Below are 26179 nucleotides of genomic sequence, written 5' to 3' on the forward strand. Positions count from 1 at the left end.
AATGATAGTATCTAATATCCGTTGATAGTATCATAGATGAGTATGTCAGTCAATTCACATAAAGTCCTTGGAATAATGCCTGGTACACAGCAGGAACTCAATCATTGGCAGCTGTCATTACTTTGTCTTGCTTTCTCAGTGCACGGCAGCTCTATTGGGGCAGATACTGTATCTGTCTCATTTACTGTTGTATCCTCAATGTCTACCCACATTGTGGGTACTCTAAAGTATTCATTGAATGCTCTAATTACAACCTTTCTGAATCATGCCCTGCTGAGTATCTGCCATGTGCTGGGAGCTTAGTACATATTATGACCCATGATTCTCATAAGTTAGAATTATTGGCATATGTATTTTACTGTTGAGGAAATAAAGGTTCAGAAAAGTACACTGGTCTGACTTGGGTCACACTGCAATTAAGTAGTTGGAGTAGTTTGTTTTTTTTTTTTTTAAAGATGACCAGTAAGGGGATCTTAACCCTTGATTTGGTGTTATCAGCACTACGCTCTCCCAAGTGAGGCACAGGCCAGCCCTTGAAGTAATTTTGAAACCCATGTCTGGGGGACTCTGGGCCCAGTGCCCTTCTCCCTTTTCTAGGCTGCCTTTTTGTGCCACAGAAAGAACAATGGACCTTATATAAACCCTATGTAAATACAAAGTTCTGGTCTCATGTATCCAAAGCCAAAGCAAAGTAAGCAGAAGTTAACAAAAGAGTCATGGTCATCTGATATTTTAATTAAAAAATAAAAATAAATTAAAAAAACCTCCTTTCCTAGACACCAAAATGGATACTGATTTCTGAGCAGAGAGCAAAAATCATTAAGGCCTATCTCATGAAGGTCACAGATTTCTTTCTAGAGGACTAAAGAAGCACCTGTTAATGCTGATTTACAAGTAGCCATTATGGCCCTCTTGGGCCACTCTGAACTGTGAGAGTTCCCAGTGCTGGACTACGAAACTGGAAGACTGTTGCAGAATGATACTATTTGTACTGAATTAAGAACCATTTCTGTCAATGCTTCTCAGACTTTAATGTGCACATGAGTCACCTGGGGCCTTAATCACAAAGGCTGATACTTTTTGAGTAGGTCTGAGGAGGGGCCTGAGCTTTGGCATTTCTAACAAGTTTCCAGCTAATGATGTTGCTGCTGGGTCAAGGACCACCCTATGAAAGGCAAGAGTTCATGAGACTTTCTTGGGCTGCACTCTGCCAAATGCAGTGTGACACCAGTAAAGGATGGCCTTTGCAACCACACACAGAGCAGGATTCTGCTGGGCAGCCACCTGCATTCAAGCCCAGTATTGCTACTTATAGGACTGGACCCTTAGGCCAGATTCTTCTCTTGGGATTTGAGTGTCCTCAGGTATAAATTGGTTTGCTGGGTGTTGGGAAGGAGCAACAGTTTGATGAAAATTATCTCTAAGGCCCCTTTCAGTTCTAAGACTGCATGACTACCCAACTCATTCTAATGCCTGCATTGAAGTTGAGATGTGTGTGTGTGTGTGTGTGTGTGTGTGTGTGTGTGTGTGTGTGTGTGTGTGTGTGTGTGTGTGTTTAGAAGGGAATGGGTGGGACTTGGAATCTTGTGAAAAGAGTCTTCTAAGCAATAGACTTGGAACCAGTTGATGGCCCACAGAGGCCAATGTCCATGATACAACTCCTTTGATCCTTTTTGCTCCTCTGTGGCCTATGCCCATACCTCTTGGGCCACTCTGGATTGTGAAAATTCTCAGTGTTGGACTACTAAACTGGAAGACTGTTGGACTACTAAACTGGAAGACTGTTGGAATGGTCCAGCAAGTGAGAGCATTTTGTATAAAATACTCTCATCATATCACTATGAACATCAAAGAAGTAAGGAAAAAAGGAAGCTTACAGTTTCTCTATGCTTATTAGCATGAAACTTTGTGAAAACACACTTTATCATGCAACACTATTAGTATTGGATTTGTTTCCATGTAGTGAGATTTTAAGAATATCACGAAAAGGAACATGTGCCTTCACAAGTACATGAAGTTCATGTCTCATGGGTGAGACTATCACACTGACCACTGTTATTGATTTCTTTGGATAGACCATCTGTCCACATATATTCAGGGCTGATTTCGTGTCAGGTTCCATGGAAGGTGTCATAGGAGGTACAGATACACATCGTGCATGGGAACACAGCTCTCTACATGGTGAATCGTCAGGTTCTCTCCTGTGACAAACCCACCAGAACTGTAAAGTATCAGGAATATCCTTGACTTTTCATGAGGCAGCAAGTGTTTCTTCCTTCTGTCCCTCCCACCACTCACAGCACTGGGCTTAACCTCATACCCCCCTCTCCTTGCACTGTATCCCAGCTGCCTGATCTTCCTAGGTCTTTACCTTGCTACTCGCTCTCATTACCGCTTCGCCCTGACTGAGACGGAATCATCTTAGTGCTCAGGATGAATGTTCAGGCTCTGCTCAGTTTTCCCCTCCTTGACTTCAGTCAGCTCACATTTTATTTCTGGCTACACTATTCTAGACCATCTAAGTAAACTCTGTAAGTCAACATTGTCCCTGGGAGCTCCTGCATTCTACAACCTCAGAGGTCAGTGTATTAGTTTCCTATTGCTGTTGTAACAAATTACCACAAATACAATGGCTTAAAGCACAAACTTGTTATCTTTCAGTTTGGAGATCAAAAGTCCAAAATGGATCTCTATAGGCTAAAATCAAGGTATTGGCAGAACTGGGTTCCTTCTGGACACTGCAGGGGAAGATTGTTTCCTTGCCTTTTCCAGATTCCCAAGGCTTTCTGCATTCCCTGGCTCATGATCCCCTTTCTCCATTCCTTGGCTCATGATCCCCTTTCTCCATGTTTAAAGCCAGCAATGATCCAGTGAGTCTTTCTCATAATGTTCTCTCCTTGGTTGTGACCCTTATGCCTCTCTCTTTCCCATTTAAGAATTCTTGTCATTACATTGGACACACATGGATATCCAAATATAATCTCTCCATCATAAATGCTGCTGATTAGCAACCTTAATTCTATCTGCAACCTTAACCCCCCCAGGTCAGACTTCCTAGTTATTCCCTGGCCCTGGGAGAAGATTCTACTTGGCGATGGGCAGGGGTGGCTTTAAAGGTAATTCGTCTAAGAAGATAAAAGAGGCCTCAGAAACATTTTTGCCTTTATACTACACAGCTTGCTGTCACCTACTTCACAATTTTGCCAAGAAGCGTCAGTTATCTTGCTGAAAAACTTTCTATATGTAGCTATTGTCATTAAAAGGACAAAGCAACCATGCATTAAATATTTCAGTTATAACTTAAGAAACATCTATTATTAAATCTAACACAAGTTATCAATTCAATAAATAATAACAATAACAAACAGTTTTCAATTTTTTTAGGACTTAACTTTATGTCAGGAAATGAGCTGAGTACTTTACATGCAGATTATCTCTTTTAAAAAACTCCTAAAACAACTTTACGAGGTAGGTTCTATTGATATTGACATTTAAAAATATGGATATATAGGCTCAAAGATTCTCCGTATGTTGCACAGCTAGTATATGGAAAGAAGGAATTTAAGCCTGGGTTTGAGACTGTTGCCCAAACACAACCACTGGTCTGCATTGCTCCTTTAGAAGTTCAGAGGAGGGAACAATTTGTGGGAGGCCTGAAGTAGCTAAGAAAGGCTTCCTGAATATAGTGATATGTGGACACACATTTAAAAGGTTGCTCAGTGAGAATCCCCTTAAAATCCCTCTAAGACTGGAGGGGAACCCAGGACTTACTTACCCTCCAGCTACCAAAACAGTTGCACCCCAGGGCCTGTGTAAGCATTAGGCAATGTGTATTTATGAACCATGCTGGTCTCATTTTGACTTCCTACCCCCACCTTGGCAAGACCAGTAAAAAAGAAGTCCCCTTGGTTTTCTTTAGGTCTTAGATTGGCCTTTTCTGTAGCCCTTGAGGAAACATTTCCAGGCGTGTCCAGCTAAGGGCATGCTTGGGTGTGGGGTAAAAACCAATGGGATGTGCTGAGTGTGGGGAGTGCTCCCAGTGTGCTCTGGAGGCTGTTTTGAGGAGCCCACGTTAATAAGGTGGAAATTACTTGGATCCCATTAGAGACTCTGCAGATCACACAGTTCATTCATTCATTCATTATCAGGCATTCATTTTGTAGGCAGTATGGATATAGAGATGAGCAAGATATGGCCCCTTCTTTTAAAGATCTAGGAATCCAAAGGAGAAAATATGTAGAAATCGTCCTCTATGAACACATAAATTCAGACTGAGGTACAGCAAACAAGTATTAAACACAGACAAAGTGTCAGGTGCATTAAACGTTATCTAGGGCTGACATTAATCCTACATTGTAGGCAATATTATTCCCTTTCCATGAATGAGAAAGGAGGTTGGAGAATTTAAATAACTTTGCCAAAGCCCCATAGCTAGTAAGTAGATTAGTTAAGATTCAGTGCAGTCCTGCCTGATTCCAAAACCTATTTACTTTGTGCTAAATCCCATGATGCTCCCTCCTAGCCTTCCAGAGCAGGGGTCAGCAAACATTTTCTTGAAGGACCGAACAGTGAATATTTTAGGCTTTGTGGGTGAAGAGACAAATGGAGAATATTATGTAGATACTTAGATGTTCATTTAAAATGAAATCAGTTAAAACATAAAAACAATTTTCAGCTCACAGACCACAGAAAGGTGGCAGGCAAGGTTTTCTTACAGATCATAATTTGTTGCCCCCAGTTCCAAGGCAATTTCTCCATTCCTTCTACAGCCTACTGTATAGATATTGATACAGATATATCTATAGCTTTAGTTATTGATATATAGAACATATATAAAGAAAACATACATACATTACATGTTTATATATCATGCTATACATCTACATGTCCTATACTACATTTTAATGTATATGAATACATATTGTCACTTCTACTAGGGTGAGGTCTCTTTGAAGATAAAGTCTGTATGAGCCACCTTGTTTCTTTAGAGAGTACCACATGAATTCTTACCCACAGTAAAGTCTAATAATGATAGTGTTGGAGGAGATATAATCTATTATAATTTACTGAGGAGACTTCATGGAGATGGTCATGCACATGTATTTTGTTTTGCACCAAGTCACTAATTCTGTGATGGGAAAAGACACGGCGTTGCTTCTTGAAGTGGTTTAGGGAAGGTCCCTGGAATTTCAGGAGTAGATTAATTTTCAGGCTTCACAACTCCCAGGCATATGACGCAGGACAGCTTAATGCTTAAGATCCTGAGCTTCAAAGGCTGAGAGATCTTATTCCTACATTTGCTTCTGACACTTTTTTTTTTTTTTCTGGGAGACCATGGTTCATACATTACATGGTGATAATGATGATGTTTATGATGATGATGAAAAGTTCATATTTATTGAGTCCTCTCTATGGACAGGTACTGGTTTGAGAATTTATGTGTGTGAAATCATTTAATTCTCATGCTGACTCTTAAAGATAGGTCGTTATTATTATCCCCATTGGTCAGATGGAAAAACTGAGGCACAGCGAGGTTAAGTAACTTGCTAAGGGCCACACAGGTAGAAAGTGGCAGAATGCGATTCAAACCTGAAGAGTTGGCTATAAAACCTGTACTTTATTATTATTAAAATCACTTTGCTATGGGGGACTTCAGGGGAATTTATATGAGAAATAGTGATTTCAACAGAACTGGGATGGAGGTTTCCCAAACCTGGATTTGGAACCTATGGTGACTCTACCTTTTATCTTTTCTCACTAAAATGATAAATACTATATAAGGAGAGGGCATACCATCTGCTTATTAATTTTTTAAAGTTTTTAGAAATTCATTAAGCAAGTGGATGGTGCTGCTAGAGGGTGGAATTCCTCACATACCTTTCCATTCCCCTATCAACAGATAAGTCTCCCTTTATGTAGTGGGAGATAAATCATGCATATATTAGTTTAACAGGGATTGAGGGGGGACTGTTGGGTGTTGAAAGGAGAGCAATTGTCATGGCAAGAAGACTTGAGACAGTGGTTATGTGCAGGGGAAGCCTGAAGGAAAGACTCAGGGCCCATGTGGCAGCCCTCAACCATCCAGAAGGTGGGTGTTTCATTGAGGCAGTCAAGCATCCTTGTTGAGACCCTTATTGTCCTAGACCCAATCCCACACTGTTGATCTCTGTGCATCAAGGAAGCTTCCTTACAAAGACTCATGTTCTTTATTAGCAAAATGGAGATCATTATACAAATCCCAAACACTCATTTGCATATCTAAAATCCCAAATATCTGAAAACAGAAAATATTTTCATAAACCCATGGCTAACTCATTTGATAACTAAACCTGACCTGGACTGGCATGAGACTTGAGACTTGTTATGTTCTCTCTTGATCTTACTTTGTGTGAATATGCATGTGTTTTTCTGAAAATATTAATGGATTTGATTACAGTATGTTATTCCAGACCCTGCTGATGGGGTTAAACAAGAAAACAATATATGCACTGTGTTTCCTTACTTAAATAATAAAAATAGTTATAAATTTCAAAAGTTTTCTAGCCGTGAGAGTTTTGAATAATGGAAGGTGGAACAATGCTAACTACCTCATTAGGTTTCTCTGTGGATTAAGTGGAATAAAATATGGAAAAGGATTAGCAGAGTTACCGGCACATTATAAATCAACAACAAATATTTCATTTTCTAAGTAGTTATTGCATTCTATGAATTGCACATTAGTCGAGCAACTTCGCTGTACTGTGCTATCAGTTTTACTCTTCATAAGAACATTGTCATACAACTTTGTTTAAGAATGCTCCATGATTGTCTCCAGGACATTTTTTTTTTTTCCAAGATGCTCTCTGAATGTTTCTCAACAGAAAGGTTTTAGGTCGCAAAGAGGATTTATAGTTCTTATTCCAAAGGCACTCAAACTGTTTGATGACCGAAATGTTGAGAGGTAGCAGTTTTTGTCACACTAACAGGAACAGCCAAACTCACACAAGCACAGCAGCAACTGTTACATTTGCTGCCAGGCCAAGCACAGTCAGAGGTCAGAAGATGCATTCCGTCCTTAAGAGGCAGCTCACGTTCAGAGATAAAATGTGAACCAATACGCACCTTAAAGTTGTAGGGGTTGTAACATTTCCAACTTCACTACACATTGCCAAATCACTCTCTGTGGCTGTTGTACCACTTTGGACTCCCATGGGTATTCCATCCCTGGGTATATGGGGGTTCCTGTTTCTTCACATCCTCTAGCCCTCAGCATTGCCAGACTTAAACATTTTGCTAATTTTGTGGGTATGAAATGGTGTCTTACCATGTTTTGATGTGCATGTTTCTCTTTGTCAGTGAGGTTTGGTGTCTTTCCATGTGTTTATTAGCCACGTGGGTTTTCTCTTCTAAGTTGCCTTTTCACATCATTTGCTCATTGTTCTACGTGGTTGTTAGTTTTTTTCTTATGATTTGAAGGAGATTATCTATTCTGGATGCTAATCCCTCATGCTTTGTAGATATTGTCTCTTAATCTGTGGCTTGTCTTTTAACTTTATTTATGCTGTCTTTGTTGAATAAGGGCTTTTAATTTTAATTGAATAAAATTTATCAAGTTCCCTATTCCTTAAAAATATATATATATTTTATATATATATATATATATATATATATATATAATATATATATATATATATAATTGATGATGTGCTGTATTGTCCCGCAATGAACTGAATTTAGATGCAATCCAGAGAGGCCACTTTCAGCATGCTGTGAAAAAACAAGCAAACAAACAACAACAATCTTTCTCACAAATAGATTGGTTCCAGCAGGGAAGGTCCCACTTTAGTACTATTAAACTCCAATCCTCCAGCAGGGTGGAAGCTGAGTCTGTACAAATGCTTACTGGGGATATTATAGGACTTCAAATTCTTGAAATGACTTTGCATTAGGTGATCTTTGAGAACCTCCTGACTCTGAGATTCTACGAGACTTTAAGAAGAAAGTGTAGACAGTGCGTGGGTGTGGGAGAGATGCAGGTGAGATCCCTTGACCTCCAGGACTTGCCTGACTTGGATGACTCCCTTTCAAGGTGTTGGTTTTGAAGATAGAGCTCAGTTATTGTCAGTCATACATTCTGCTCTGCTTCTGTCTGAAGGGCAAAAGTATTGAGTTGTGAAAGATCTTTCAAGTGTGATAAAGATAAGCATTCACATTTCACATGAAATTGTAACATTTGTAGAAACAGTGAGGAAGCTCTTTAAATGAGCTACTGCTAAATGCATATTGACATGCCGTGATGGAAATAGTTTAAGAGTGAACACAGCACATGCCATTCCTGGTCAGAGTGCTATCAGACTCAAGGGGTCCTTTTCCTGGTAAGCATGATGGAATGAATGCAACCATGACCAAAAGTCTGGATAGGAAGGTTTATTACATATAACTAGTAATGGAGTACCCTGGGGATAATTACCAAAGCACTGTCTCTCTGAACAAAGGTAAAGGGGTATCCCATATCGACCAAGTTCCAGCCAACTCGCCACCCATGTCCTCATTTAGGTCCCCTTATGCAAATGAAGGAGGCAAACATGTTCAGTTTGGATTGGATGGCTATGGAACATGGGTCATTGGTCAGTTCTTGAAGTCCAATTTGCGTTTGGGCCCAGAAACTCGTCTGTGGTCAGGAGTTTCATTGCTGCTTTTTGGAGCATGCCATTCCCTGGACCCAGCCCTCTGAGAAGTTTAGGCATAAACATTTGTGCACTATAGATAGTGCTGGTTGCTTGGGCCTCAGCACAAGTCCTTCCATTCCCCTTCCCTGTGTTGACCCCAAGAGCTCTGAATTAACAGAGAGCTGCAAGGGGGTTGACAGAGAACAAAAATTAGCTTTATTACTGACAAAGCAAATATTTAGGATTGAGGCAACAATGGGTTTTCTAAAACTGTTTCCCAAAATTAGTCTGGCTTTTCTACCCAGCCATTGAAAGTGCTGGGGGAAAAAAAATGACAAAAACATGTTTTTCTCCTTGAGGTAGGTCCTTTTTCTCCTCGGCAGAGAACACAGCTGCTCTCTGCAAGGAGGTATGGCTGCATAAAGGGACAGAAGAGTGAGCTATGGCTTTGTCTCAAACTCTCTACTCCCTGATTACATTAGATGACTTTTGGGGCCTTCTAGGGGGAGGAGTGAGCAGGGAGACAGGAGTGTTTAGGGAAAATCTGTCTTCATGGAGACCTTCCCAACCTCATCAGCCTTCCTCTTGTTGGAGTTTGTTTTATTTTTTTTTATTTTTTGGTGAGTAAGAGTCTGTATGTTTTATGGTTTGTCCTTTGGAAACATTCCACTCTGCTGAATGAAATTTTGTATTTGCAAACTTTTACACACGCAAAAAAATGTAAATAACCCTGACCCTGATGTTCGGGAAGAACTTTATCAAAAGGAGGCCCTCATCTAATTGCATAATGATGTGATGCTGAAGCATTCCTGGAAAGTTTCCTTTAGGTACCAATCTGTGCAGAATGCCCTAGCTGTGTGAGCTTGGCCAAGTCGTGTCACCTCTGGGCCTTGTTTCCCTCAGAGGTTAAGTTTGGGTGCCCTGGATGCCTGCCTGGTCCCTTCCAGTCCTCACAGTCTCTCATACCCAGTTCTCCTGTTTCCAAGAACAATAATTACTGCAGAAAATATCATCTTGGCCTAGATTGTGATCTTCATGACTTCATCCGCGTGAGCAGACAAACATCAAAAAACAGCTGAAGCATAACACAGGATCTACGGCCATGTCAACAGGCTCTTCCTTAAAACCTCCACGTTGAGATAAACTTTCAAACAAACAGCACTTGTGTGTCAGGAGGGAGGCGGGAGGAGGTGGTACAGTATGAAGCAGAGCCTTTATTCACAGCCTAAGCTCCCGTTTCCGGGGACAGTGAGCACTTTGTCTTTGGCAAGTCTGCCTGAGTGTTCGCCTGTGCAGTAGCTCGAGGACGGGGAAGAAGAACAGGATGTGTGTGATCCGCTTCCTCCCTGAGCCCTTCAACCTCTCGCTTCAACCCAAGTCTACAAACTCTGTGGCTTCTGGCTGGATTCCTGCTCAGGGGACCAGTCCAACTTGCACACATGTGTACATGTGCACACACACACACACAAACACATATGCACATAAAAGAACGATCATATGCCTTTCTACTGCAGATGAGTGAGATGCTCACACAGCCTCCACTCCTCTCGGTCACGTCCTTGACTCATCTGGGAGGATGGACTTAACCGCCCCTCTCTTGAAGCTACCACAGTTCCACGCACATACCTCCATTCCACATCTTTTTGCCTAGTAAGGCACTTACTTGGTTTTCATATGTTTATCCCTGCTAGACTGTGAGCCCTTTGAATGCAAGGACTGTATCTGACCTACCTTTGATTACCTAGTCCCAAGCCCTGGCATATAAAGCACCATCAATAAATAATTTTTGAATGAATTTGTAGTTCAAGAATATCGAAAACACCTTTTGGGGTCTCCGTCCATCTCGTACTCATCTCATAACTGAGAGCAACCATCGTTTGCTAATAGAGGTGGAGCCCTGTTTATACTACCTGAGACTGTTCCCCAGGGCAACAACAAGGATGTGAGGTGGCTCTCTTCCACCATGTGCCCAGAGAAACCATGTAAGCTCTGCAGAGACGCAGAATCAAAGATGTTATTAACAAAATATTGCATGCTTGTGATAACAATTCAGACAGTGCCTACTCATATGACATAGAAACTAACGTTCAAGAATGGCCAAGAATATTTTGTAAAAGTAAAATAGTAAGGGCTGGGGGCTTGTCCTAATAGATAAAAGCAGTATGGTAGTGAAGTGTAAATATGACGGTAGAACAAACAGAATCCAGTTCACTCTATGATAAATGTGCCATTTCAGTGGGGAAAGGACAGACTTTTTTTTTTTTTTGTCACAGAGACAATTGATTCCACATTTGGTTGAAAATAGTTACCCTACCTTAAATGAAGTATAAAAATAAATTTAAAAACTAAAAAAATGATTAAAAACTAAAATAAACTAAATAACTAAATAAAATAAAACTAAGTAAACTAATAAATAAAAGTATAAAAATAAATTTAAAAACTAAATATAAACATACAAATAAAATTATGCAATCATTGCTAAAAAGTAATATTAAAGACTGTTTTCACACTTTGAAGTGGAAGAGGCCTTCCTAAGCACGACGGGAATCCCAGAAGCTATAAAGGAAAAACAAAATTAGCAGCTTCAGCTATATTAAAAAAAAAAAAAAAAGTAATAATTTAAAAAATTTTGAATGGAAAGAGACCACCTAAATAACTGATTGATTATAAGAAGGTATTTGCAAGTCATAGAACACACAAAAGGATAATCCCCCATAATGCAAGAGAATTCTACAAATTAAGAATTAGAAGACAAACAATCTAAAGAACGATGGATGAGGGCATAGTTTTAAGGTCCTTTTGGGGGGGTAAAATACTGATTTTTATTTAAACCAATAAGCAAAAGTATAATTTTTTTCTGTGCCCTATATATGTACAGTCTGTGAAGTTCTGTGGAAATCAGTCCTTATATACAAGCTGCTCAATTTTGACATTGAATTCATCTAACACTCCTTAACAACAGAGGCATTAAGAATGTGTTGAATTCCTATTCAAATTTATTTGACAACTATTTGTCAATTAACACCACCTGTCTTGGTGGACTTTTGTGAGGATTAACTGTCATAACACCAGGAACAGGGGTGGGCAAACACGGGACCTAACTATTTTTCTTCCACTTTTCTCTTCTCTTTCACTAGACTACTTCAAAGCAGAAGTTGTTTTAAAGAAGGAAAAGAGGGAGTGGGGGAGGATGGGAGGAATGGAGGGCGTGAGAGAGGGAGGGAGGGATGGGAGAAAGGAAGGAGGGATGGGAGCCCAGAATGGTCCACATCAAATTTGTCTATTTCTGGCGCAATTCCTGCTCTAGCCACATGATGGCGACATGAGCATTCCAGCACTGCCACGCTCTCAAGTCTGGCACTTTAAATCCCGGGGATTAAAACCAGGGGCGCCTGGGTGTGTTTGTGTTTGAGTCAAAACTATGCCCAGCCTCAGCACTCTCAGCTGAGCTGTAAGGCAGGTCGACATGAAAATCTACAACGGTTTCATGGTCTTCCTAGAAAAATCCCAACAGGAGTTGAACAATAAAAAGTACTTTGTAGTCATTTTCAAACGGGGGAGAATTTTCCTAAGTACGCAGCATCTGCTCCGCAGGGTTTGCAATCTGTGCACAGGTATTGCAGTTAATGAGCCACCGGCTTGATGCTCCCAGGGCTGGGCTGAAGCAGTCAGCTGGTGGAATGACGGGAACTGTGAGCAGCAGCTCTGCACCAACATGCCCCGGGATGGAAAATGTGATTTGTGACACAGCAGCTTGGGAATAATAATGAAAACATAATTGCTCCGGGAGGATTGCTCTTTCAGTTGCAAAGCTGCTTCCCCTCATAGAGAGGAACTGTGGTTCTTAGCTTTCATTTCTCTAGGACAACCAGAGGCACGCCCAGCAAATGCCCTCCTGCCCTCAGTGAAACTTAGATAATTTCTTTGAACCCCAGAGAAACGCTGTCCCTGAACCCAGGAAAAACCTGCCTCAACTCCAGGCTCCCTGTGGCAGCCTGTCTGTTCAAGCAGAACACCCAAATCATGGATGTGGCTATGAAACCTGTTCCTCTCATCCTTTGCCATCCGAGACATTCTATTATATTGTTGGGTTTTTTGTGTTGTTGTTGTTGTTTGGTTTTGCCTCTGAGAACATTTTTTAATCCTTGCATATGCACTTCTCTTTAGAGTTTACACCCATTTCTTACTCAGTCTACATCACAGCCCACAAAATAGGCAGAGTTTATTGATGTGACCTTACAGACTGAGACACCAAGAATCTGAAAGGTGAAATGACATGTCCAGAGTGGCTGTTTCCCAGCTCAGTGGTGGAGAGCAGAGGACTCCGAGGTGGGTCACTCAGGTTTGAGTCCTGGTTTTGCTAAGTTACATAATGTCTCTGAGTAAAATGACAAGGAAGATGCTAGTCTCTTGGGTTTGGGGAAGGACTGAAACAGATAACGTATGTACAGTACTTCTCTGTCGTGGCAGGGAGCAGCAGACAAGTTGTGCAGTGAGCACCTCCTTACACAATTGCCCATCCTGCCAGCCCCATATTCTGTGCAAACATTTCCCTGCTGATCTCCACAGCATCTGTGGCAGAGTGGTCTTCCTGCCATGGGGCTTTTCTGACTGACTTGTAGAACTTTGCACAGTTTTTAAGGATGGACTGAGAGGTTAATGCTGGAAGAGCCACCCTTGCCAAAGGAGTCAGGAACTGTTGGATAAATGCTTTGTCTTTTATTCCCCTGGGCTGATAGGTCTGAGACATTTCTCAAATGGGGAAGAGACTGAGCCACAGTCATTCCCAGGAGTGGACAAATTGATAGCACATTTTTGCATTCCTGTTACTTTCTTCCTTTTTCACTCAGTGGTGCACCTCTCTTGTTCTTTGGTAGCATCTCCCAAATAAACTATCTGGGTACAAGCTCTGACTCAAACTCTTCATTTGGGGACCCAGGCTAGGACAAGATCGGAGAGAACCCATGCCTTCTGACTACAAAGTCAGAAGTCCTTCAATTTACACACCCACGTACACACACACACATACACACTCTCTCTCTCACACACACACACACACACACACACACACACACACACACACACACACTTTGCTCCCATGTCCACGGTAGCCAGGTGGAGCAAAGGGTAAGTTTGGCCAGCGCTAAAGTTTTTCTAGAGCACCTCATGGGTTACTGGGTCCCCCCAAAGGGCAGGGAGTGTGTTTGTCAGGTCCTTTAAGGACGGGGATTCCTGTGCATTTATGGGCATTAGTGTTCAACTCCAGAGTCTCCTACAGCAGTAACTTCTCTAGTTCCAGGGCTGGCATTGGGCAGGGCCAGAAATTGTCTTGATGATGTGATTTAAGGGCCTCATTAGGCTCTGCAATGCAGAACCTAAATATATGTGGGTGGGGTGACATCTAACCTTAGGCTATTTGTCACACGGAGGTAAGTTGGAGCTTGTAGCAGGGGAGCAGACCTAGGTGAGTACGCTACACTCCCCCTACTTGAAGCTACCATTTATTGATGACCAATTATGAGTCAGCACGGTGCTGACACTTCTACACACATCAGCGGTTTCTTAAACAGGCTTCACAATAGAATCACCTGGAGTGTTGTTTAAATGCCAGTGCTAGCCCCTACTTCCCTCCATCCCCATCTATTCTGTTTTAATTGGTCTGAGGGTGAGGCTTGGGCATCCAGAAATTTCCTCAGGTTTTCACGTGCAGTCAGGTTTGGGAACCATTGATAGATGATCTTTTTTCATTCTCACCTGACTGACCTTCCTGGGGAGACATCCTTACCCCCCTACTTTGCAGAAGGGGAAACAGTGAATGTCTTGGAGCAATTGAGACACACAGCCAGTTAACAATGGCACAGAGATTCAAATGCAGGTCCTTCTGCCTCCAAAATTTCAGGCTCCAACCAAGACAGTACTTGCTAAACTTCCTTCTCAAAATCCCAAGACAGAGGAGGGTGTGTCCTTTCAAGAGAGGATATTAGGATGCCAAAAAGCAGACTGGGAATTTATCTGAAATTCCATGCTTCATTTAAAAAACTCCTTGTTTTTGTAAAAAGAACATTTTAATTTTATTTACTATAAAATCGATACCCCAGGAAGACAGGCTGGGGTTATTCAAACTACCCCGTGGTTGCAGGATATCACATACTACAGGGAGAGCAGCTCAGCTCTGGTCCATATGCCAAGGAAAAGGAGAGATGGGGGCATACTATGAGGGGATGTGAGATAGGGGGTGTTTAGTCTCCGTGAGTTTGAGTTTCAGGCCACTCCCCTGGATCTCAAAGCACTCCCCAGGACTCAAGCCCCCCCTGCAGGGGGCCCACTTATGTAATCTCACTGGCAAAGCATGATCCGTAAAAAGAAATTTACCCCTTAAATGACCTTCCTCTGGAGGCACTGTAGAGCACCACATATACGCAAATATACTTGGTGCATATCGTGGAATTTGACCAATGAGCTTGCTCTAAAAGAGACCAAGGGGAACCACCCCCTTAGCTGAATATTCATTAGGTAACATGAATATGTATAGATGGCCAGATTATAAAGCTGAATCCTGGCGGAAGGCGGGGCTGTTGCTCACTCTCCTAGAGCCAGCCCGCACTTCACCTGACGTGTGTATTTCTTTCTTTTTGTATCAAACTTGCCTTTGGCAGGCTGCTGTTCACTCTAGAACCAACCCGCGCTTTGTGAATGTGTATTTCTTACTTTTGTATTAAACTTGGTGCAGGCCCTGCTCAGTCTCTGGAGCTAGTTCACACTTTCTTTGTGAAGTCTGTACTTTTATTCATTGCATTAAACCTGTTCTCACTTTCTACTGTGTCTCTGCTCTAGAATTCTTTCCTGTGCAAGAGTCAAGAAACTGGTAAGAGGACAAGGTACGTTGAGGCCAGACTCCCCAGACCCTCTCCTCCGGTATTAGAGGGACACGAAGGGAAGAGATGGAAGAATGTAGGGAGAGGGGTGATGAAAGTCTGAGGTTCCCTCAAGGACAATTCTGTTAATATTTCCCATCATCTTTGAAAAAAAAAAAAATCTTAACTTAGGAGGATACAAACAATAAAGACTGGTGCAAGAGCAGGAGCTCATATCGTAAATGTCACTCACTATCTATTTCAGGGGTCAAAAAATATTTCCTATTAGGGGTCAGATAGTAAATACTTTAGGCTTGTGGCCCTTATGGTCTTTGGCAGAACTACTCAATTTTGTTGTGGCACAAAAGTAGCCACAGACACCTCATAGATGAATGGGTGTGGGCTTGATCCAGTAGAACTTCATTTACTGAAACAGGCAGGCAGGCGGGATTTGGCCTGTGGGAAGTAGTTTTCCAAACCTCGCTCTATTTTGCTTACTTAAAAGCATGAGTTAGGCAATTGACATAACTTCTGTTATCCTCACTTGATTCATTTATAATATCTCAAAGTAAGCACTGGACTACATACTCATAACAGTTTTCGTTTTCTCGGAACGCATTCTTGTGCTTGCATATGCATACACACACGTGCACACATGTTGCTAATCCTCCCCATGTGGATTTGGTTTCCAAGTAAGACACGGAAGCTCAGAATAGTTCAGTGTAATGCTTCACATCTAATAATTACAAGGCCAGAATTTGCACCCAGGCCTTTTGGTAACTAAAATCCAGATTCTTTTCCAGGCTATAATAATGTTTCTAAGTAATTGTTTGAGACAACTTCTAGCTTGAAGATTATGAGGATATGATTTTATCTACCTTCTCTAGGTGGCTCTTTCCCCAACAAGCAGATAGTATTAAAATATGCCAGGCAAGCCACTTTAAAAAAAAAAAAAATGAATAATGTGCCTAACATTGCAATCTACTTAGCTGGCACATTGACTTGGCATCTGGTAAGCAAATGTCAAGAGACCAGTTTCTATTGGGCCCGCCTCCTGCATCAAGGAAATATTTGGCAATTCATCTGAAGCATCTTCTTATTTCTGAACTTCCAGCTGTCTCTATTATCATGGTGTCGTGTAAGCCCTTGGAGAGTACAGTCCCAATGACACTGGCCTGCTAAATGTAATAAATGTACTCGCACTGTATCATTGGCTTTAAATGGCCTCTGCGGAAATAGCCAGGAAGCCAAAAATTACTGTGGACCAGATGTCCATTCACCATGTCACTTATTTCCCCTCTACTTACATTTCAGTCCAACACATATTTACGTGTTCAACATTCTAGGCACCCAAATGAAGAATAAAAATGTGCTCTCTGTAGTTCCTTCTAGAAGCTGTGGTGTCAGACCTATGCTAGATGCTTAAATATATTACATGCATTATGCCATTAGTTCCTCCAACAGTGTTATAAGATATTATTATCCTCATTTTCCATGTATAGAAGATGTGTGCTAGGGTGGTGTCTCTTCCCTTTGGAGAGCTAGGTTATTGTGGCTCAAGTCTCCACTCTCATGGGTAGGGACGATTTTCAGCTTTCCCTTGAGATTGCTGTGAGGTCATTTGTGGGTGCAGCCTTCATGCTTCCTCTGTGGTACACTTGGCAATGCTTTTAAATGGGTGAATAAAAAAGGGACAAGCTTGGAGTCAGATAGGTTTATACACCAGTGGCTCTTAACTCTTTGGAGTCATAGATTCTTTTGAATTTCTGATTAAGGTTTAGCAGCTTTTCCCTTTAAAAAAATGTATAATTACCCACAGTTTGTATAACATTTCAGAGGGTTCATGGACAAACACAAATGTCTGCTAAATATAGGTAACTGTGCTAGACACTGGGCTATTGATAGCATACTTGGAGCAGATGCTTCGGGAACTCCCCACCCCCACTCTCCCCATATCCTCTTGCCCTTACCATAATTCACACCAGCCCAACTTTCAGCAGCAGCTTCTGCAATTCTCTGCCTAAGGGCTTTCTCTTAGCACTGGATTTGCTGCCCTAGTGACAGCCCAAAGTGGCAGGGAATTAATGCCCTCTGGGAATAGCCCTCAATCAATGACTGAGAGTTGTATAATTACCCCAGTTTCCTTTGCCTTTGGTGAGATCAATCCCAGGCACACGTTCTTCACTGCCTCCCAGTTTGCTCAGTGGAAGTAAGCTCCATCACCCACGCGGCTGGCTGGCTCAGGAGCACACCTTTTACTAGCTACCTCCTTTCTCTCCCACTCCTCTACCAGTGTACCCTTCATTGCCAAATAAATTAGGTGCACTGGAATCCTTGTTTCAGAGACTGCTTCTAGGGAACCTACACTAAGACAGCTCACAGCAATTACAGGTAGAATGTTTTAGTCCTTATGCTGTATAATATGGGAATTAATGGGTATTAATTTTACAGGTGGGGAAATATGACACAAAGACAGGCTTAGTACCAAGATCAGAGGTCTGTAGCAAGGTGGATGCTAAGGTTAGCCTAGATCAAACTCTCTTGACTCAAAGACTTGTCCTCTTTTTCTCTTATTTAGACATTAAAACTTCTATGTACGATGCACTGAGGGGTCATTGGGGATACAAAGGACAGTCAGTCAGATGAAGTCTTTCTTTTATGGAGCTCACATTCTAAGGAAAGGAGAGAGACAATTAGCACATATGTCAATGAAATAATTACAAATTGTGATGAGGATTATCAAATAATATCAACAAATTGAAGTGTGCATGTGTTTGCAGGAGAGGGTCAGTGGTGTAGTGGAGGCCAGACTTAGAAGGGCTTTGAGGGAAGTCCTTGTGCTCCTGGGTTCTCCACCTCAGCTCACTGCACCTCCACTCAACAGGTATTTACTGAATGCCTACTATGTACCAGCAAAAAACGTGGACAGGCTATACTCTTAGAAAGTTTATAATCAAGGCAGAAGACATACGGAATAAAAATAAATAAGCAAATGACTGAAAATACCAGATAGTAATAACTACTTTGAAAAGAATAATAACAGGTAATGAGAGAGCATATTTTGCCTTTTTTAACTGAGGTTCCCCAAGAAAATTAAGTCTAACTCCTCTAAAGCATACATAGAATATAAGATAATTATTTAATTTCTATGCATCTAGAATGGTACTAGTTACATTCAGTCCTTGAAAGAATAGAAAAACAAACAAACAAACAAAAAGACAAACAAGTTACTCAAACCATTTGTTATGTTCTGTAATTCAGAAGAGGATCTCCAGTCGAGAAAGGCTCTTTAAGGAGGCATCATTTAAGCAGTGCTGTGGATGTCGAGAAGCTGGCCATTGAGAATCAGAGCATGCAAGGCAGGGAGAAGGGCTGCTGCAAATCCCTGAGGCTGGGATGTGGCCCGGGTGCACAAGGGACAGAAAGAAGGCCAGTGAGACTAGGCAGAGTAGTTGAAAAGGGTGGAGAAAGAAAATGGTACCAGAGAAGTGGGAGAGGGCCAAACCATGGAGAACCTTCTACATCAAAATTAGGAGCATGTATTTTATTAAAACTGTGGGTATTAGTTCATAGAAAGCTAATAATAAAAAGGATGAAGACCAGTTAAGATGCTATCGCAGTATCTAGTTGAGAGGTGGTGTTGACTTTATCCAATGCGGTAGTGAAGTCAAAAGGACTTGCTGATGAATCAGATATGAGGAAAAATAAAGAAAGAGAAATCAAAGATAATGTTTGGCTTCATGAGCGTGGATGAATGGTAGAGCCATTTACTAGGATAGGGAAGACGAAGAAGGAACAGAGTTGCAAAAATAAACTCCAGAAATTCTGTTCAGTTTATGCTACAGCAGCAGCACCCATTTGAATCTAAGCAGCAATGTCAAGTTGACCATCGAATATGTGAGTCCAGAGTCTGTAGAGAAAGATCTAAGAATCTTTGCCATGTAAAGTGTGTGGTCATGTAGAAACACATCTGAGGTCCTGTAATATTTATTGCCTGGTTTTGCATCTTAGCACTTTCAAGATGACCCTGTTTTTGATGATAAATTAAATCATCATCCTCTGTGGATAAAAGATAGATGAGAAGGAGAGAGAGCATCTCAACACGTACAAGTTGAAGAAAAAAGGAGGAATGAGCCCAAGAGACTGAGAAAGAGAAGCCAGAGAGGTAGGAGGAAAAGCTGAAAGTGTGGTATCAGGAAGACAAAAAGAAACAAGTTGTGTGAAGGTGAGATGGTCAATTATGTTAAATGCTGCTGGAAGGTCAGGCAAGCAAAGAGCATCCTTGGGACCCTAACTTGTCACCTGTTGGCAGTCATGGTTCCAGTGGATGAGATAGTGGCTCTCTCCAAGATGCAGAACCATTTGCTTCTGCAGAAATCTAGTCTATAGCATCACAAATAAATCAAGGACTGTGGGCAGTATACTTGGAAAGATAGCTGAGTAGTTCCTCTTAGCATGCTCAGAACAACCTAGACAAATAGAAACTTCTTGAGATGAAAGAACAATGTCTTGCCTATAACGTTGAATAATATCAAGCTCAGAAAAACATGGAAATTTATTTCAGAAAATAAAGAGCCCCCAAGGCCTCTGGCTTGCTAATGACTGCTCTACTACTATTGTTACTACGCCCTTACCACCGCCACTGCTGTTTCTGTCAGGTCATCTCTTCCAACTCCCAGGCCAGTGCTGTTTCCAGCAGATCATGCTGTCTCAGCAAAGCTTCCTGGCTAGTTATATAAAAAGCAATGTGGGAAAGAGTTAATTGGCAAAAAGAGTGACTACATTTGCAACCCAAGAATGCCTGCTGTGACTTGTTATCTGCAGAGCTAAGCAGCTTGCTGTACAAGTGATATTTGAAGCTCATTGCTGTTAATGCCAACGGGGCCACTTAACACCTCCCTGTAAATGGTCTCAAGATTAATATCTTGCCATTTATTTTATGTTATTTTTCCCCTTTAGAGGGGAAGGCTTTCCTCATCATTTGCCTTCGGGAGCCAGAGCTGGTCAAACCTGCAGAAACTTGGGGTGAGATGCTAACCTGACAGTTCCTTCCAAACTTTTCCCTGTGCAGCATGAGTCAAGGAGCTGGAGAATTACTCAGCAGAATGCAAATAGCATGAGCTTTGAAATCAAAGACCTGCATTCAAATCCTTAGTAATTAAAGAAAACAGCTATTTAATTCATTTCAGACATTTCTTTCACTTATTAAAATAAAAAGACATAATGAAACCTAAATCACAGGCATTTTTTAAACAACTCACTCCAATCTGGATTCTGACCTCTCCACTTACTGAAACGAGCCTTGAAGTGCTGTCACTGCAACTGCACATTCATCATAACTGACCACCCTCCACTCTGAAACATACACTGCTCTTAGTTTCTGTGACCTCGTGGGTTCCAGGCTTTCTTTCTACCACTCCGGTTACACTTGCTCAGTCTTCTGTGCTGGCTTCTCTGCTATCTGATCTCAGAACTTAAAAATTTGCCTTCTTTCTTCTTCTCCTTACACTCTCATTCTACATAATAGCCATTATCATCTCATTAAATACCAGGCATGTGCTGACAACTCTCTGGTTTATCTCTACAGCCTCAGATGTGTCTTTTAAGATATGGTCTAGTTCACTTCACGTCTTCACTTGGATGCCCTTTAGACATCTTACACCAACATGCCTATGAATCTTGAGGTTCTCCTTAAAAAATCCATTCTACCCGAAGTCTACCACATTTCAGTAAATGGCACCGTAACCAGCCCCAAGACTCCAATCAGAAGCCTAAGATTCATGGTTAATTACTCTCTCTCCTCCACTCTCCATATAAAATACATCTGCACCTCATGGGGATTCTACATCCAAGGATATCTTCACCCCCACTATCACCTCCTGGGTGGCATACTGTCCATTTTCCTTTCAGACCCATTCTCCAGCCTTCTCCACCCTGTGCTACTTCTCAGTAGACTGATCTGTATAAACTACAGTAATAAACTCCCTAGCCTTTGAGTTCCTGGTTGGATTTAGCTAATGGAGAGTACTAGCAGGGAATTGGAGGGAGGGGAAAAGAGAGAGTGGAGATTGTGTTCCATGAGCTCCCTCCTTTTAGAATTGTCATAGACTTGAAGGGGTCCCCAATGGAAAGTCTCATTCCCTCCGTGGAGGCAGCCCTCTCTCTCCTTGTCCTAGGTGCCCCTCCCTCTATTTGTGCCTTTGCACCTAATGTAGTAAGGATGTTCCTTGTCCCCAGGGAACTGCACAGCCCTCTTGTGGCTTCCTTATACCTTGCCTTGAACGTTTCTTGTATTAAACTCTCCCAAACTATCCTTGTTGGAAAATGCTACCTATTTCTGCCGGGAGCATGAATGACTGTTTCCAGTTCAAGAATTCTTTATTCCTTGTTTGAATTATTAAAAAACAAAACAATAAAACCACAAACAAACAACAACAACAAAAAGAGGGAGAAAACAAAAACCATTCTCCTAATTGGCCTTCCACACTTATTGAAACCAGCCCAGTACAGTTTCTCTGCGGTAGCACCGCACCGTCATGGTAAGGAATACACAGTTCCATTCCTCCGCTAGGTAGCATTCCAAAGCTTCCTTTTGCATTTGCAATAACCTTCTCACTATGAGACTAAGTCCCCTCATGATCTGTGCCCTGCTTATTTTTCCAAGCACATTTTGCAGTCTTCTATGGCTTGTTCCTTGCACCTCAGTTGTGCAGATATTACTAAATGTTGTAAGACACTCCAAGCTCTATCCTGCCTTGTGGATTCTGTACATTTTCTTGTTTCCACCCGGAGTGTTTTCTTTGTGGAGCCCATACACAGTCACCTCCTTCTTGTTGAGGTCTTAGCTTAGCTGTCACCTCCTCAAAAACACATTTTCTGTCAACCATCCTAAAGTCGTTCCTTCCCTGTTATTCTCTGTCATGGTTTTCTGTTATTTTTTTTCCTAGCAGTGATTTCACTATAATTATTTATTGTTTTATTATTTAATATACATATCCCTTCAGTAGACTGTAGCCTTAAGGCCGTGGTTATTGTGGTGGTGGTTGTTTTTAACTCTATCCCATTATGCACGTTGCCTGATATACAGTAGGAACTCAATAAATATTTATAGAATTGAGCAATTAGGCAGGTGGAAATGCCTGGCTATGTGCTGTATTTATTGAGCATGTACTATTTACCAAGTATCTTCTGATACCTGATATTTGTTAATAATAGTAATAAGATCATCAAATTTTTTCTCTCTTCAGTTACTTCTGGTTATCACAAGTTGATTTTTGAGACCCAGTCTATGAAAATACGTAGGGTGAGTAAATTAATTGATTTTCGTAGTTGTCGGGGGGTAGAGGTACTTATTCTCTAAATTCACTGTTTTCTAAATACTGATATAGTTTTGATGCATCAGAATGAAGAGAAAGAAGTAGAAGCTCGAAAAATGCGTGTTTGCATTGCCATTAGCAGATGTTATGGCAAAGACCTGCTGAGACCAGGGCTAACCTATCCTAATAAACACACATTGTTATATGTTTTATAGATTTAGTTTTCATATTTAGGTGGTTCCAACATAAGGAACTAGAGAAAGGCTTTTGGATGGACTTGATGTGAGCTGAGACTTCTGTACTCGGTAGTATTCACCCAAATTACTGGCATAGCACTGGGAGAAAAAAACAACCCACGTGTAAGATGCTATGACTCCCAGCATATTTGAACAAGGACAGATAATAAATGCAAATAGGTACAATGGCTAAATAGCATTACAAAATTATTCAACCCATTAGAGTGATGAGAAAAATCATAAATGCCCGCTAAAGGACTTCGATCAAAACTAGTGCTGTTCCCACATAATTACAAATTTCAGATGTAGGAGAAAACGTCAGGTGGTTGTCTTATATGGACACATGGCATATGGGGGGACAGATGTGGCACCAGTAGCACCGCTCTTTAAATGAGGAAGTTGAGGTTGTCCAGATCAGAACAAGCCTCCCGAGGTGGAGATGAGAGCATGTGTATCTGAGTACTTGCCTTCTGGTACCATGATGGTCTGGAGCACGAGATGCCAAAGTCCTCTCCAGGCCCATATTTTAATTCTCTTAAATTCATTCAGCATCCACTTTGCACCATGTGTGACTTTAACAAGGTGAACAGCTCAAAGCAGCGATTCCTTCATATTCCTATTTTTAGTTAAGACCCATCTGCAACTTTATATAGAATCGGTAATGAAGGGAGACTTAGAAGGAAAACGCCAACTTCCCTGTGGTCACACGACCTAGAGTGACAAAACATGGGCTCAAATTGTACAAATGGTGGGTGTTCTGACTTCAAGTTTTATCACCTTTTCATTCTGTGGTGTAAAACCAGTGGAAACAGCACAGGGTCTCTTTTATCTTTTCTTTCTTTTTTTTTGTTTTGAAGCAACAATTTTAACACCTGAAACAAAAGCGTAGTATTATTATTTCTCCCCAGAGGACAAAGAGCTGTGCTTCCTCCGATGATTGCTGGGGGCAGCCATCTGTCATCACCTGCTTCAGTGTGGAGCCACCTACAGCATCATGAATAGAGAATTTAGCCCAAAGGGACTTGCTCAATAAAGGCACCAACAAGAGGGAAGTGGAAGGGAATGGGGCTTTTCCTCACTGTCTTTGTAATTACTTTTTATAGGCGATGTTATAGCAATGTATAATTACAGGCATATAATAATAGCTCCTGTTCTCGGGCCCAGAATTCAGGCTGTGAGGTTTTGCATAAATAGATTCTATCCGTCAGTGCTGTGTGGTGTGGAGGAGTTAGAACAGAAGGACACAGACTTGGGTCCAAAGCACAGCTTCATCATCTGCTAGTGTGTGGCCTTGCACGAAACATATAACGTCTTTGACCCTTGCTGCTTTGTATCTCAGAGGACAATAACATTTACCACGATAAGCTTTTGAAAGTTTAATTGATAAATGTGTAGAAAGTACATAATCATAATATAGTACCTGACATCAAATAGACACGCTAAAAAACATTGATTTCCTTCCCCTTCTTCATCTGATAATGAGTAGAATAGACTTAACCGTAACATCTGCCAATGGTAATGCAAATAATTATATTTTTACCTTGAATGGCAGGAGGTGTGCATGAAGAGGATTACTAAGCGTTAGGATGCTGTCAGTCTGTCCAGGAAACCATGGGCCGGTGGGCAAATGCCCTCTGACCTCAGTTACCCACAGTACACTGGATAAAACGAGGACTTTCTGTATGGTTGTCAGTTGAGTGGTGTCAGGCTAAGAGAGTGTATATGAATTGGCCAAAGTAGACCCAGGGTAGGACATGAGTCAGTTTGTACCCCAGGTTTCTGTCTTAGCCAAAATCTTTTCAAATCCAACTCTACTGGTGGAGTTTATTTTTTTTAGGGCCTGGTTGGCTAAAGACTTGAGATCCTTCTCCAAAACTATACCTTATTCCTCCTTCTTGTCCTTTCCAATTTCTAGAGTTCTGCTTTTTTTTTTTTAGGAATCCCTCAGGCCACAATTTTTGTTCATGTGTAATAATAACCCTCCTTCCCCTACTACTAAAAATAATAATAGTTAGTATTAAAACAACAACAATTAATACTTAGTCATTCATATTAATTATTTCATTTCATCCATTCGTCAACCTTATAAACACATAATAGCATTTCCACTTTACAGTAAAGAAACTAAAGCTTATAAAGGAAAAGTAAATTGACCAAAATCATTAGACTTAGTAAGTGGCAGGGCCAGCACTTCTATTCTAAAGCACATCCTAAAACTCGTCTTCTTAAATACACTATTCTTTATTTTGATTGTGTGTATATTAAATATCTCATCTCTTTTCTATGCATTTAGAAACAAATAATGTTTGCTTCTTTAATTTATTGAATTTGGTTCCTTAGTAATAGCAACATATTTACAGTTTCTATCAGAGTTGTCCAACGATGGAACAGCTGCTAACTTGTCATCTTCACTTGATACCTCAAAACATCTCAAACTTAACATATTCAGGTCGCCTTGGCCTTCTCTACCAAACCTGTTTCTCCCCAAATCTTGCATTCACCTCTCACAAAAAGGCACCATTGTTAACTCAGTTGTTAAGTGAGAAATCTAGGATTACTTTTTAACATCTCTATCTTTTTCACATGTCACATCCCATAAATCATTAAATCTTGATGATTTTATCTCCAAAATAGTCTTAACCCACATTTCTCTATCTACATTGCTACTGAACTGCCTGAGCAGAGGTTGGACCAGTACTGGATAAAGGTATCAGAGAGGGTATTTAAAAATTAGATGTAAAGTTGGATTTGATGGGTTCTAAATTCCCTTCAAATTATTAAACTTCATGAATTATTATCCCCCTTGCTTCCTCCCCCACCCCTGCTGAATTTAAATCTCAAAAGGAAACACTTAAAGACTCAATATGGCAAATACAAGAAAAGCATCATTGGTAGGGACGTGTGAATAGGTACTCAGGCAGGTGTAGGGGCTGGACTAATTCTTGCAGGGAGATTTCCTCTGGCTTCCTTACATTACGTGCTGTAGATGCCCTACCAGGCATTTTCTCCAAATCAAATCCAAACACAGCTGGGAGCATCTAGAGTGTGATCGGTGTTGTAATTCCACCTCTGCCTGTGATTCTCAGGTGTCGTCCTGCAATCCTTAACCTCTCTCAGACATAATT

The sequence above is a fragment of the Cynocephalus volans genome, chromosome 15, assembly GCF_027409185.1.
Source record: "Cynocephalus volans isolate mCynVol1 chromosome 15, mCynVol1.pri, whole genome shotgun sequence".
Lineage (NCBI taxonomy): Eukaryota > Metazoa > Chordata > Mammalia > Dermoptera > Cynocephalidae > Cynocephalus > Cynocephalus volans.